This window comes from Natrix helvetica, assembly GCF_964273705.1.
Source record: "Natrix helvetica genome assembly, chromosome: 7".
Taxonomy (NCBI): domain Eukaryota; kingdom Metazoa; phylum Chordata; class Lepidosauria; order Squamata; family Natricidae; genus Natrix; species Natrix helvetica.
The window spans coordinates 63,647,159-63,657,652 of record NC_138558.1 but is presented as its reverse complement, the minus strand read 5'-3'; the positions used below and the strand labels follow the sequence as shown (position 1 = coordinate 63,657,652).

Below are 10,494 nucleotides of genomic sequence, written 5' to 3'. Positions count from 1 at the left end.
GACTTGAGGCTGCCCGGTTGCAGGAAGGGAGCATGTGATCGCTGGCGGGTCTCGAATTCGCTCGCCTTGCCATGGTGTGGCAGCAGCGCGGAGCTCAATGGAGGCTGCTTGAGAAGAGCGGGCTGGGCGGCTGCTCCTCCTCCGCTGCTCATTGGATCCATCGCAAGCCCGGCAAGCTATTCCCGTCCGCCAAACCAAGGCTCTCCAACCAGGTAAGCTAACCGCGGGGACCCGAGCTTTGGCGAAGGATCCACCCCGCCTGCCCTCGCTTTGCCCCTCGCTCCCCCTCTCCGCGAGCCCCGTTCGCCGGGGGAGCAGAAGTTTGCCAGCCGGGCGCTCCTCCGGCTTCCGAGGAAGGGGTGTTTTTCCGGGGCAGCCCCCGACTTTTGCCCTGGGAAGCCAAGCTGAGAAGGGATGGTTGGGGGGAAAGAGCCTCGTTCTGGATCCCGGGAGAAAGGCGTCGACGTCTGTGATGGAGACGGGGGTGGGGAAGGCTGTAGTAATACTGTAGTAGTAGTGACAGCGCTGCTCCCGACAGGATTAAAGAGAGCCAGCCTTGCGGAGGCTGGTGGGGCGGGAGGGGGGGATCCTTCCTCTGTCTGTGCCTGTACTGTCATGCCTTGGAGAGACCCGCAGACGTCTCCCCCATTGCCACCCCCTTTTCCCTCGTTTCCCCTTGTTCATTTCCCCGGCTGATTCGAGCAGCCTCGAGGCGGGTGGGAGAAAAAAAAAGAGAAGGGGCGACTTTTCTCGCTTGGTCTCCCAACCCCTCCCCGCCTCTGGAGCTGCATTGCTTTGTCTGAACCTCCCCCCCCCCGAAAGGCACCGACGCTGGGTGCCTCGTGTAAAAGGGGGGCTGTGGGACCTGCTGGCGGTCGAGACCCTTCCCTTTCTTTCTGCCACCTCGCCCTGCCCCGCTTTGCACAGCGGGAACGAAAGCTTTTGCACTGCCACACGCGTGTGTCAGAGGAGCGCGGCTTTTGCCTCCCCCCCTCTCCCCAAAACTGGAAAGGCTCACCTGCAAGGAATCTCGCTGCTGCTGCTGCTGCTGCTTTGGCCTCCGGAGGGCCCCTGAAGCAGGAAGGGGGCTTTCCAAAAACGAGGGGTGGGGGGAGAACCAAGCATCGGTGAAAGGAGAGGTGAAAGGGAGAAAAGGTGTCGCTTGGCACCCCGCCCCCGCCCCCACTCTGCTTTGCGGGTCGAAAGAAAATTGGAAACCACAATTGTCCCTCTTGCAATTTTAATAGGGTTCACAATAGCGCTGCTTGAACCTGAGCTGCTTAAGGGAGGAGGAGGAGGAGGAGATGTTAGCAGGGAGAAGGAAGGGCCCTTTGCAACTCCGGAGTCAAAGGCCCCTTGCCATGGGGTTGGATTGGAATGTGGCTTTGGCTTCCCCAAAGTGAAAGACCCGGGCCATGACGAGGCAAGTCACAGGTGACATTTCAACCTGCCCACAAAATAAATAGCCGAAGCAACTTGTTCAGTGAAGGCAGGCAGGAGGTAATTACCCTCTCTGGTAGAACCAACAAACAAATACCCCGTTTCCCCGAAAATAAGACCACCCCGGATAATAAGCCCAATCGGGCTTTGGACCGCATGTGCGGAAATAAGCCCTCCCCTGAAAATAAGCCCTCCCCAAAAATATTGCAACACAGCAGCAGCCATGAGGTGACCACGCTCACCGCCTCCTGCACCTCAGAAATAATAAGACCTCCCCGAAAATAAGGCCAAGCGCTTCTGTTGAGGGGTCAAGAGAAAATGAGACCCTGTCTTATTTTCGGGAAAACATGGTCTGTCTTTTTTTCTGTGACCTTTTGTTTATATTTTACCCTTATTTATATACTGCTTTTCAGGAGGCATAGCCTTCCAGGGCAGGAGACCACCTGAAGCTACTGAAAAACAGGTTGTGTGACATGCAGAGGTGCCTGTTTGAATAAATCCAGCATGGGTTCTGTGGGAAATCATGATGACCCTATCAGAAATCACATGCTGGTTTTTATTCAGCAGAAACTGGCTGTGCAGTGATTTTTATCTCCTGCTGTCTTCCTGTCAGAGTTGGATTGTCATCCCCACATGCATGCTGGGCACAGGGAAGAGGGTCATAAAGGTCAAGGGGGCAGCTACAACGGTGTGATCCAAGTCCACTCATTTCTCTACATATTTTTCCCTTTAACAATCCTATAATCCAGGCCTGTCAAACTGGCGGCCCGCGGGCCGGGTGCTTCACTTGTAGGCCACACCCACACCAGCTCCACAAAAGCAAAAAATGTCACACCACGTCACATGATGCAATCGAGTTTGACACCCGTGCTGTAATTCCTTGCATCAGGGTGGACTCTGGGCAGCTGAATGCCTATATGGAGTTCATAGCAGATATTATCTCCATGCACCAAGAGAGAGAAATAGTTGCTGTTACCTAGGATCAAACTCACAGCCTCCTGATTGCGAGGCATCTCTATGTGACCACTCATTTTATGCATGATACACACTAAATAGGTGGAGCTTTGGCACTGTTAGTTGTAACTGCCATCTTGACTTTTTTGACCCCTTTTTGCTCTTTCCCCTTTAAAAAGGAATTAGAAAGAAAGGAAGCTAGTGGTCAAAAGTGTTTCCCCCTTTCACATAGTAAGAATTATATTCTGTGGCTAAAAGCAGAAAACGTTAACAGCTTTTGCCAAATATTCAGCTATTAAAAGCAGCCGATCGCATCACCCAAAATCAATACAGGATTAAAGACTGCTATATATAAATGAGGTGCTAAGCAGCTGGAAGTGCTTCCCAAGCAGGGGAAGAGCTAGGAAGTCGTTTTAAAAGATTCATTTCAGGATTAGGTTATCACTAAAAAGGGGAGAGGGGAAAGTGTTAGAAGTGGTGTAACCTTCAGTATCTTGGCCTGCATGGACTTTGTTTAGTAGTTTCAAGCTTAGCAATTGTGCATGTGATGGTCTTTTAGCCATGTATCAAATTGTGCATATTTAAGATATTTTTAAATCTCCTGTGACAGGGGTGTCAAACTCTATTTCATTGAGGGCCGCATCACGGTTGTGTTTGACCTCGGGGAGACTGGTGTGGGCGTGGCCAGGGTGGGCGTTGTCAGCTCAATGTCACTCATGTCGGGGGGCATCTATGGCCGCCTGAGTGCTTTGCCAGAGAAAACGGTCTCCCGAGCTCTGTTTTCCCTGGCAGAAGCACCGCAGGCCACTCCTTCACTGTTTCCAGGGTGGTCCTGCAGGCCACATCTAAACACCCCATGGATCGGATCCAGCCCCCGGGCCTTGAGTTGGACACCCCTTTCCTATGATCACAAATTTGCCTTGGGAATTGTTTTTGACCTCTGCAAAACCTGGTAACTGGGGGAAATAGATCAGAGACATCCTGTAATGGTTGGTGGTTTTTAGTTTAAACCACGGGTGTCAAACTCGATCGCATCACGTGATTCCTTTTGCGGAGCTGAGGTGGGCGTGGCCTGCGCGTGATGCATCTGGCCCGCGGGCCATCAGTTTGGCAGGCCTGGTTTAAACAGTTTGCCAGCTGGTTAAACGTAATGCCCTGTGTACGAAGAATTGAGCACCTCTGCACTCCAACTCTGAAAAATGGCATATGGACATTTTTTAAAGTTTAGAAGTCCCTGCTCGCTAAAATTATTCTCATCGGTTATTATTCCTGTCCATCAGTTGGAAGTTTGTGATGGTCGTTCCACAAGCTCAAAAATTCTTGTTGAGTTACTAGCAGTTGGTTTAGATCACTTTAGGTTTGCGCCCCTTAAATCTCATGCGCTGCTTAGCAATGCCTAGTCATTTCAAGTTTGAAGAATAAATTATTAAAGAGACATGTTTTAGAACTCAAAGTGGTGAATACTTTAAACAAGTGTTTTATACTAATGTAAAAAATTAACGTAAGGTGCTTGTTTCTGGTTTAGCATCATTTGGGAAGCCGGCCCCGAGGATTTATAAAATTTGGTTTAGACTTTTGAGCCTTGTTTAATGAACAATGGTTAAAAATCCTGTTTTAATAGTAAAGAATTCTTACTATTAAATCTAACCTAGACCCTCGAGAAGAACATGAAATGTATTTAATGGGAGAAAAAAATAGATTCATCTAGAGATGATGATGTCTCTGAATGAAGATTTGAGGAAATTATTGTGCTGATTTCTGAAACTAAGAGGACTATTAGTCAGATGTCATTTTAAGTCTTTGTATTCACTTTGGTGGCAACAGAAGGGAATAAGGCTGCAACAGTACAACTCATTAGAAAACAAACGTGGATTAGTGCATTGTGTGTACTTAGCACTTGATAAGCCAGTTTGATGCAGTGGTTAAGGTGCTGCATAAAAACCAGGAGACTGTGAATTCTAGTCCTGCCTTAGGCATGAAATCCACCTGGGTGCCTTTAAAACAGTCCCTCTCAGTCCAACTCACAGAGCTATTTGGGGGACGGGGGACAGGAGGAGGAAAGAGTATTATTTATGTTTGCTGCATTCAGTTACTTATAGAGTAATAAAGGCAAGATAAAAATGTAAACCAGAAGTTGGATTATTTCAATAGCTGGGTTGTGTTACTAAGCCCTTATTAAAACTCTCTTGAGCTGAGTTGGACAGTTGGTGGCTAATTAGGGCTGTCAACATTGGCAAATGGCATATGGAAATGGTTGTGCTTATCTAGACCACAGCCTTGAGATTTTCTAGACGCCCTCCATCCAAGTACTAACTAGACATTAATTTGGGTAGGTTTTTTTTAGAAGAGCCAATCTCACTATCTGCAGCCCAGAAGTAAAAGAGGCAAAGAAAGAAGAAGTAATAGATTGTTAGAAGAGAATCTCACCTGATCATTTTAGGTCTTCCAATGATGTATCCATCACCTGCTGGTCCTTCTCTTTTTCTCTTTTCTTCCACCTTTCCCAGCACTAGGCCTTTCTCTAGAGAGAAGAAGACCTTTGCTTAATGTTTCTGAAATGGGATAATTTGAGGCTGCTCATGTGTGCCTCAGCTTGATTGATTTGTTCGATGAGCCCTTTGTTTGTTTTCATGGTATTCTTGGGAGCCAAATTTCAAAATTTGTGATTGGATAAGTAATAGACAAGTTAAACAAGCATTGAACTAAGTTGGATGGAGATTCTAATTTCAAAAAAAGAAACTAAGCCAAGTAGCTAAAGAAGATTAGAAGGCAATATAGAAATCAGAATGGCTGTGGGAACATTAGGACATTTTTATTAAAAAAAACTCAACTTATTTATACTGCAATTTATTTGTTTTGACTAGTAGCAACAGAAATATTAGGGGCGTGGTGGCTCAATGGCTGAGATGCTGAGCTTGTCAATCAGAAAGATTGGCAGTTCGGCAGTTCAAATCCCTAGCACCGGATAATGGAGTGAGCTCCCTTTACTTGTCCCAGCTTCTGCCAACCTAGCAGTTTGAAAGCATGTAAAAAATGCAGGTAGAAAAATAGGAACCACCTTTGGTGGGAAGGTAACAGTGTTCCATGCGCCTTCGGCGTTTAGTCATGCCGGCCATAAGACCACGGAGATGTCTTCGGACAGCGCTGGCTCTTCGGCTTTAAAAACAGAGATGAGCACCGGCCCCTAGAGTCAGGAACGACTAACACATACCGTGTTTCCCCAAAAATAAGACAGGGTCTTTTGACCCCTGAAATAAGCACTTGGTCTTATTTTCAGGAAGATCTTATTATTTTTGAGGTGCAGGAGGCGGCGAGCGTGGTCACCTCATGGCTGCTGCTGTGTTGCAGTATTTTGGGGGAAGGCTTATTTTTTGGGGAGGGCTTATTTTAGTGCATGCGCTCAAAAGCCTGATTGGGCTTATTATCCGGGGAGGTCTTATTTTCAGGGTTAGGGTATGTGCAAGGGGACCTTTAACAGAAATATTGCCTTTTTGTCCTCCCAGATGTTATTTAACTAAGCCTCTCAAAATTTACAATTGGCCATGTTGTCTGAGGTGCTAGAGGTTGTAATTCAGCAAGATGTAGTGAACGACAAACCTCATCTTTCATTAAAAAAAACCCTCAGCATTGCTTTCAATCTATCATCTTGGTCATTCATGAAATTAGTGTTGATAAAGGCTAACATCCTAAGATGTGTGAATAAATCACATAATTATGAACGAAGTTACATGGAAAATAGCAATGAAAATGCAAGGGCATCTAATTAGCTACTATGATGCTAAAACAATTAAATGTGCATTGGAAAGTCACACTATAAGCACTGCCATTTTGTTTTTACATTGTACTTAAGTATGTTAGGGCAAAATCAGTATGGTGATGAAATGACAAATTTTTCATCACTTACCCCGCTTTCTATTCATGTCAGTGTATATGGATGTCCATGAGGGTTAAGTGTTTGTAGGGGGATAAATTACCAAACATGCATAACCATGCAAATGTAATACCTTTAATCCAGAAAATCCACATATATATGTTATATTAAATCTATATAATAAAAAATGGCTGTGTGTATGTTCCAGCATAACTCTGGAATGCCTTGAGCAATTTGAACCAAACTTGGTACACAAGATGACTTACTCTCTGGAAACAAATACTGTGGGGTAAGACACCCCTAACACCCCTCGGGTGTGTGTGTTCTGTTAGGATACAGCCTGTTGTGCCTTAAACGGCTTCTACTGTACCGCCTTAAAATGGCTTCTACTGCACAGCGCTGTGGAGTTGCCATGGTAACAGCTGCACAGTACTCCACAGTACTGTGGGGCTCCCTCTGGTAAGGGGGAAAATCCAACATTAGAAATTGCAGCACATTCATGAAAGGAGGGTTGGGATAAATAAATATCTGGGCCGTGCCGGGTTATCAGTTAGTATATAATAAAAATATAATGCAGATATTTATGTGATAATGTCAATGCGCACATGGTGTCACAGTGACATTATGCTGTGGATGTGGCTGAATCAGTGGTGGGATTCAAATAATTTAACAACCGGTTATCTGACCTAATGACCAGCTGGTAGGTGTGGCTCGGTGGTCATGTGACTGGGTGGGCGTGGCCAACTCAATGTCACTCACGTCGATGGGCGCTTCGCCTTAGCTGTTACAATGTAATGAGGGTTAACAGGAGAGGCAGTTTCTTTAAGCAAGGCAATAAAGATGAGGCTAGAAACAACACCAGAATGTTTCCTTCCTGCCTTCCTTACAGGATTAGCCCTGTAAAGTGGGAAAAAACAAAATGGAATTTCTTCCAACAACCGGTTCTCCGAACTGCTTAGAAAGTTAACAACTGGTTCTCCCTAATAGGTGCGAACTGGCTGAATCCCACCACTGGGCTGAACCAAGCTCAGCATGCTGTATGAATATAGCAAGTAGGGTTTGAGTTAACCTAGTAGTTCAATATATTGCATAAACACAGCTGTGCAGTACCATCAAAGAACAATGTACCAGAACAAACTTCTAAAAATAGATGAATCTGAAACATACAACTTTTATCTTTCTGAGTCCTCTCCCAGTCTTTCATCATATTTATTCTCTAAAAACAATGTCTTCGTTTCATGATATCTCAGTTTTGAGGTTTGATAATGTTCTCAAACAAAATTCCTCCTTTTCCCTTTTGACTTTATTTGCTTTTTAAAGGTCTTATGTGTTTACCTGTGTCTATACTTGAAAGTTTATCTTCCAGCTAGTACATGAATTTGTCCAAAATGCATGGTAATCATACAAGAGTTAGGTAATTAAGTATAATAATAATAATTAGGTATCAGTCAAATATCTTTTTAGAAATCCAAGCATTTCAGGCCAAGACCCATGTTTATTATAAGATTCTTAAAATTAACATAAAATTGAAACCTGAAGTTTTTCTTTTAGGATCGTTTGAATAAGGAGTTGGGAAAAAAGATTTGGAACGTTATTGTATACGTTGGTTGCAGCAAGAATGCTATATGCACAGAAATGAAAATATATATCAAGCCCCATAACAGAATAATCAATTGAAAAAGCAATATTGCTAATAGAGATGGCAAAATTGACTATTTTAATTAGAGAAAAGAATATATCTCAGTTTTGTTTCGACTTGGAAACCTTTTCTGGACTTTGTGCTCAAGGTAATAAAAAATGAACTTTTGACTTGGGCTTTGCTGATTAATCTAGTGTTTTGTTATAGAAATGGCCAGTACTTGTTGGTAAAGTAAAAAGTTGAGGATGTACTTCTATTTTGTGCTTTACTGCACTGAAAAAAGTTGGCAGTCCATGCTTTTTTCTTCTTTCCCCTTTTGCCTTAAATCAGGGGTGTCCAAACTTGGCAACTTTAAGACTTGTGGACTTCAACTCCCAGAATTCCCCAGCCAGCAGCTGGCTGGGGAATTCTGGGAGTTGAAGTCCACAAGTCTTAAAGTTGCCAAGTTTGGACACCCCTGCCTTAAATGGTTCTTTCACCCCTTTTCCCTACCCTATTTCCCTATTATCTTTATTATCATTTATATTTTATATCATGGTAATCTTAGGGGAAGGGACACAGTGGCTAAGACGCTGAGCTTGTCGATCAGAAAGGTCGGCAGTTCGGCAGTTCGAATCCCTAGCGCCGCATAACGGAGTGAACTCCCATTACTTGTCCCAGCTTCTGCCAACCTAGCCGTTCAAAAGCATGTAAAAAATGCAGGTAGAAAAATAGGAACCACCTTTGGTGGGAAGGTAACAGCGTTCCGTGCGCCTTTGGCGTTTAGTCATGTCGGCCACATGACCACGGAGACGTCTTCGGACAGCGCTGGCTCTTCAACTTTGAAACAGAGATGAGCACTGCCCTCTAGAGTCGGGAACAACTAGCACATATGTGCGAGGGGAATCTTTACTGTTAGATCGGGTAATGGACAGGCACACACAGGCTAACGGTAACAACAGCTCTTTATTATAACACAACAAGTATGAACAATCCAATGAAGGTTGAGTCTGACAGCAGCCCTTTTATAGGGAGCTGTCAGACCCTTCGACCAATGAGATTAAACCTCTGTTCCCGGCGGAACAGAGGACTTTGTTGGAAACCATTATAACTGAAGCTAGTATCTAACATTTACCTTTAATCTTGGGGGGGGGGGGAGAAATCCAAGAATTTCAGCAGTAACAAGTAACATTGATTATGGCTTGTCCCATTCTGTTGGAATTTGGAACAATTCCCCCCCAGGCTTTTTAAAAATGTATTTACTACGTCTGGCTGTTTCATTCTGTGCCACCTTTTGAGATTTCCGAAAGGAGGATTTTTGTCAAGAAGATGTTCAAAAAGAATCAGTCCGTCAAAACTTTAAGAGACACCGGGTTGAAGTTCATCTTTAAAAAAAAAAAAGAGTTTTGATAGCAGTGATGACTGATGACAGATTGCGACGTTTTCCTTTCTTTTTAGCTTTTGCCTATGTATATTTTGAGTGCCATACATTTTCTAGAGGGATACATGCAGGTCTCTTTAGCCGGATGCCAAGTAGCTGGCTCCTTCAGGAAAAGGCACAATCATTCACTTGTTTTCCAGCTGCCAGAAGGTGGGTGTGATGGCAATGCTGCACCCAGTTTGGGTGTATTGTTGCAGATCAAGAAAGGAATCAGGCTGGGTGAGGAATGCTTATACAGGAAGTGGCCCAGGCAAGTAGGCATGAAGACCTACTGGCTTCAACCAGCCTGCCATTAAGCCCGTTCTGCTCTTTTGCACCAGACCTGTTGGAAGAAGTGATGGTGACCTAGCCGGATGGGGAGCAGGGAGATGGAGAGGCTTCAGGGGACTCTGCTTGCTGAGGTCGGACAAGTCTTGGGAAGAGGAAAACAATTACAAGAAAGCTACTATGATAGCAGGATTATTATGGAGGGCTACAATGGTCTATAGCAGTGTTTCTCAAACTTGGCGACTTTAAGTCCTGTGGACTTCAACTCCCAGAATTCCCCAGCCAGCTATGCTGGCTGGGGGATTCTGGGAGTTGAAGTCCACAGGACTTAAAGTCGCCAAGTTTGAGAAACACTGGTCTATAGGTAGAGCTCTCTCGCCTCACAATCAGGAATGCTGCAAGTTCGATCCTAGGTAGAGGCAGATATTTCTGTCTCAAGGCATGTTGAGAATATATCTGCTGAATATAACTCTGCATTGGTGACAGGAAGGGCATCTGGTTAGTAAACATTCACCTCCATTCAATTGCCCAGAATCTACCCCGCAAGGGATTATGGGGGTCTTTAAAAGAAGAAGATGATAGCAGGATTATTATGGTATAACTTATGAATCTTAGATATTTAAATGAGTGCATTTGTGGGTAGGGAAACCAGGGCAGGAGGAATACTGAGTACACCGACTTTTGGAGTACTATTATGTTAACTTTATGTTGCAGGTCATTCATTTTTTTACTTGACCTACCAGAATGGTATCTTGAGATGTTTCACTGAACTTGTGAATATGAAATTCTCAATAACCAATAGATACGAGTTTAAGTGCGATGTATCGTATGTTTTGCCTCAAATATTTTTAAGAATACAACTCTTGGGTTTTTCCATGTTTCTTTTCTGGAAACATGAGCTCT

The 10,494-nt window shown here is 44.4% G+C and overlaps 1 protein-coding gene across 2 annotated transcripts in view; it reads left to right on the top strand.

The window, feature by feature from the left end:
* CRACD (capping protein inhibiting regulator of actin dynamics) overlaps window positions 1–10,494 on the top strand; it is a 171,141-nt gene continuing 160,647 nt past the window's right edge. For both annotated transcript variants that reach the window (XM_081959777.1, XM_081959776.1), the window contains exon 1: window positions 1–212. The gene's annotated coding sequence lies outside the window, so the exon portion shown is untranslated. The remainder of the gene's footprint in view (window positions 213–10,494) is intronic.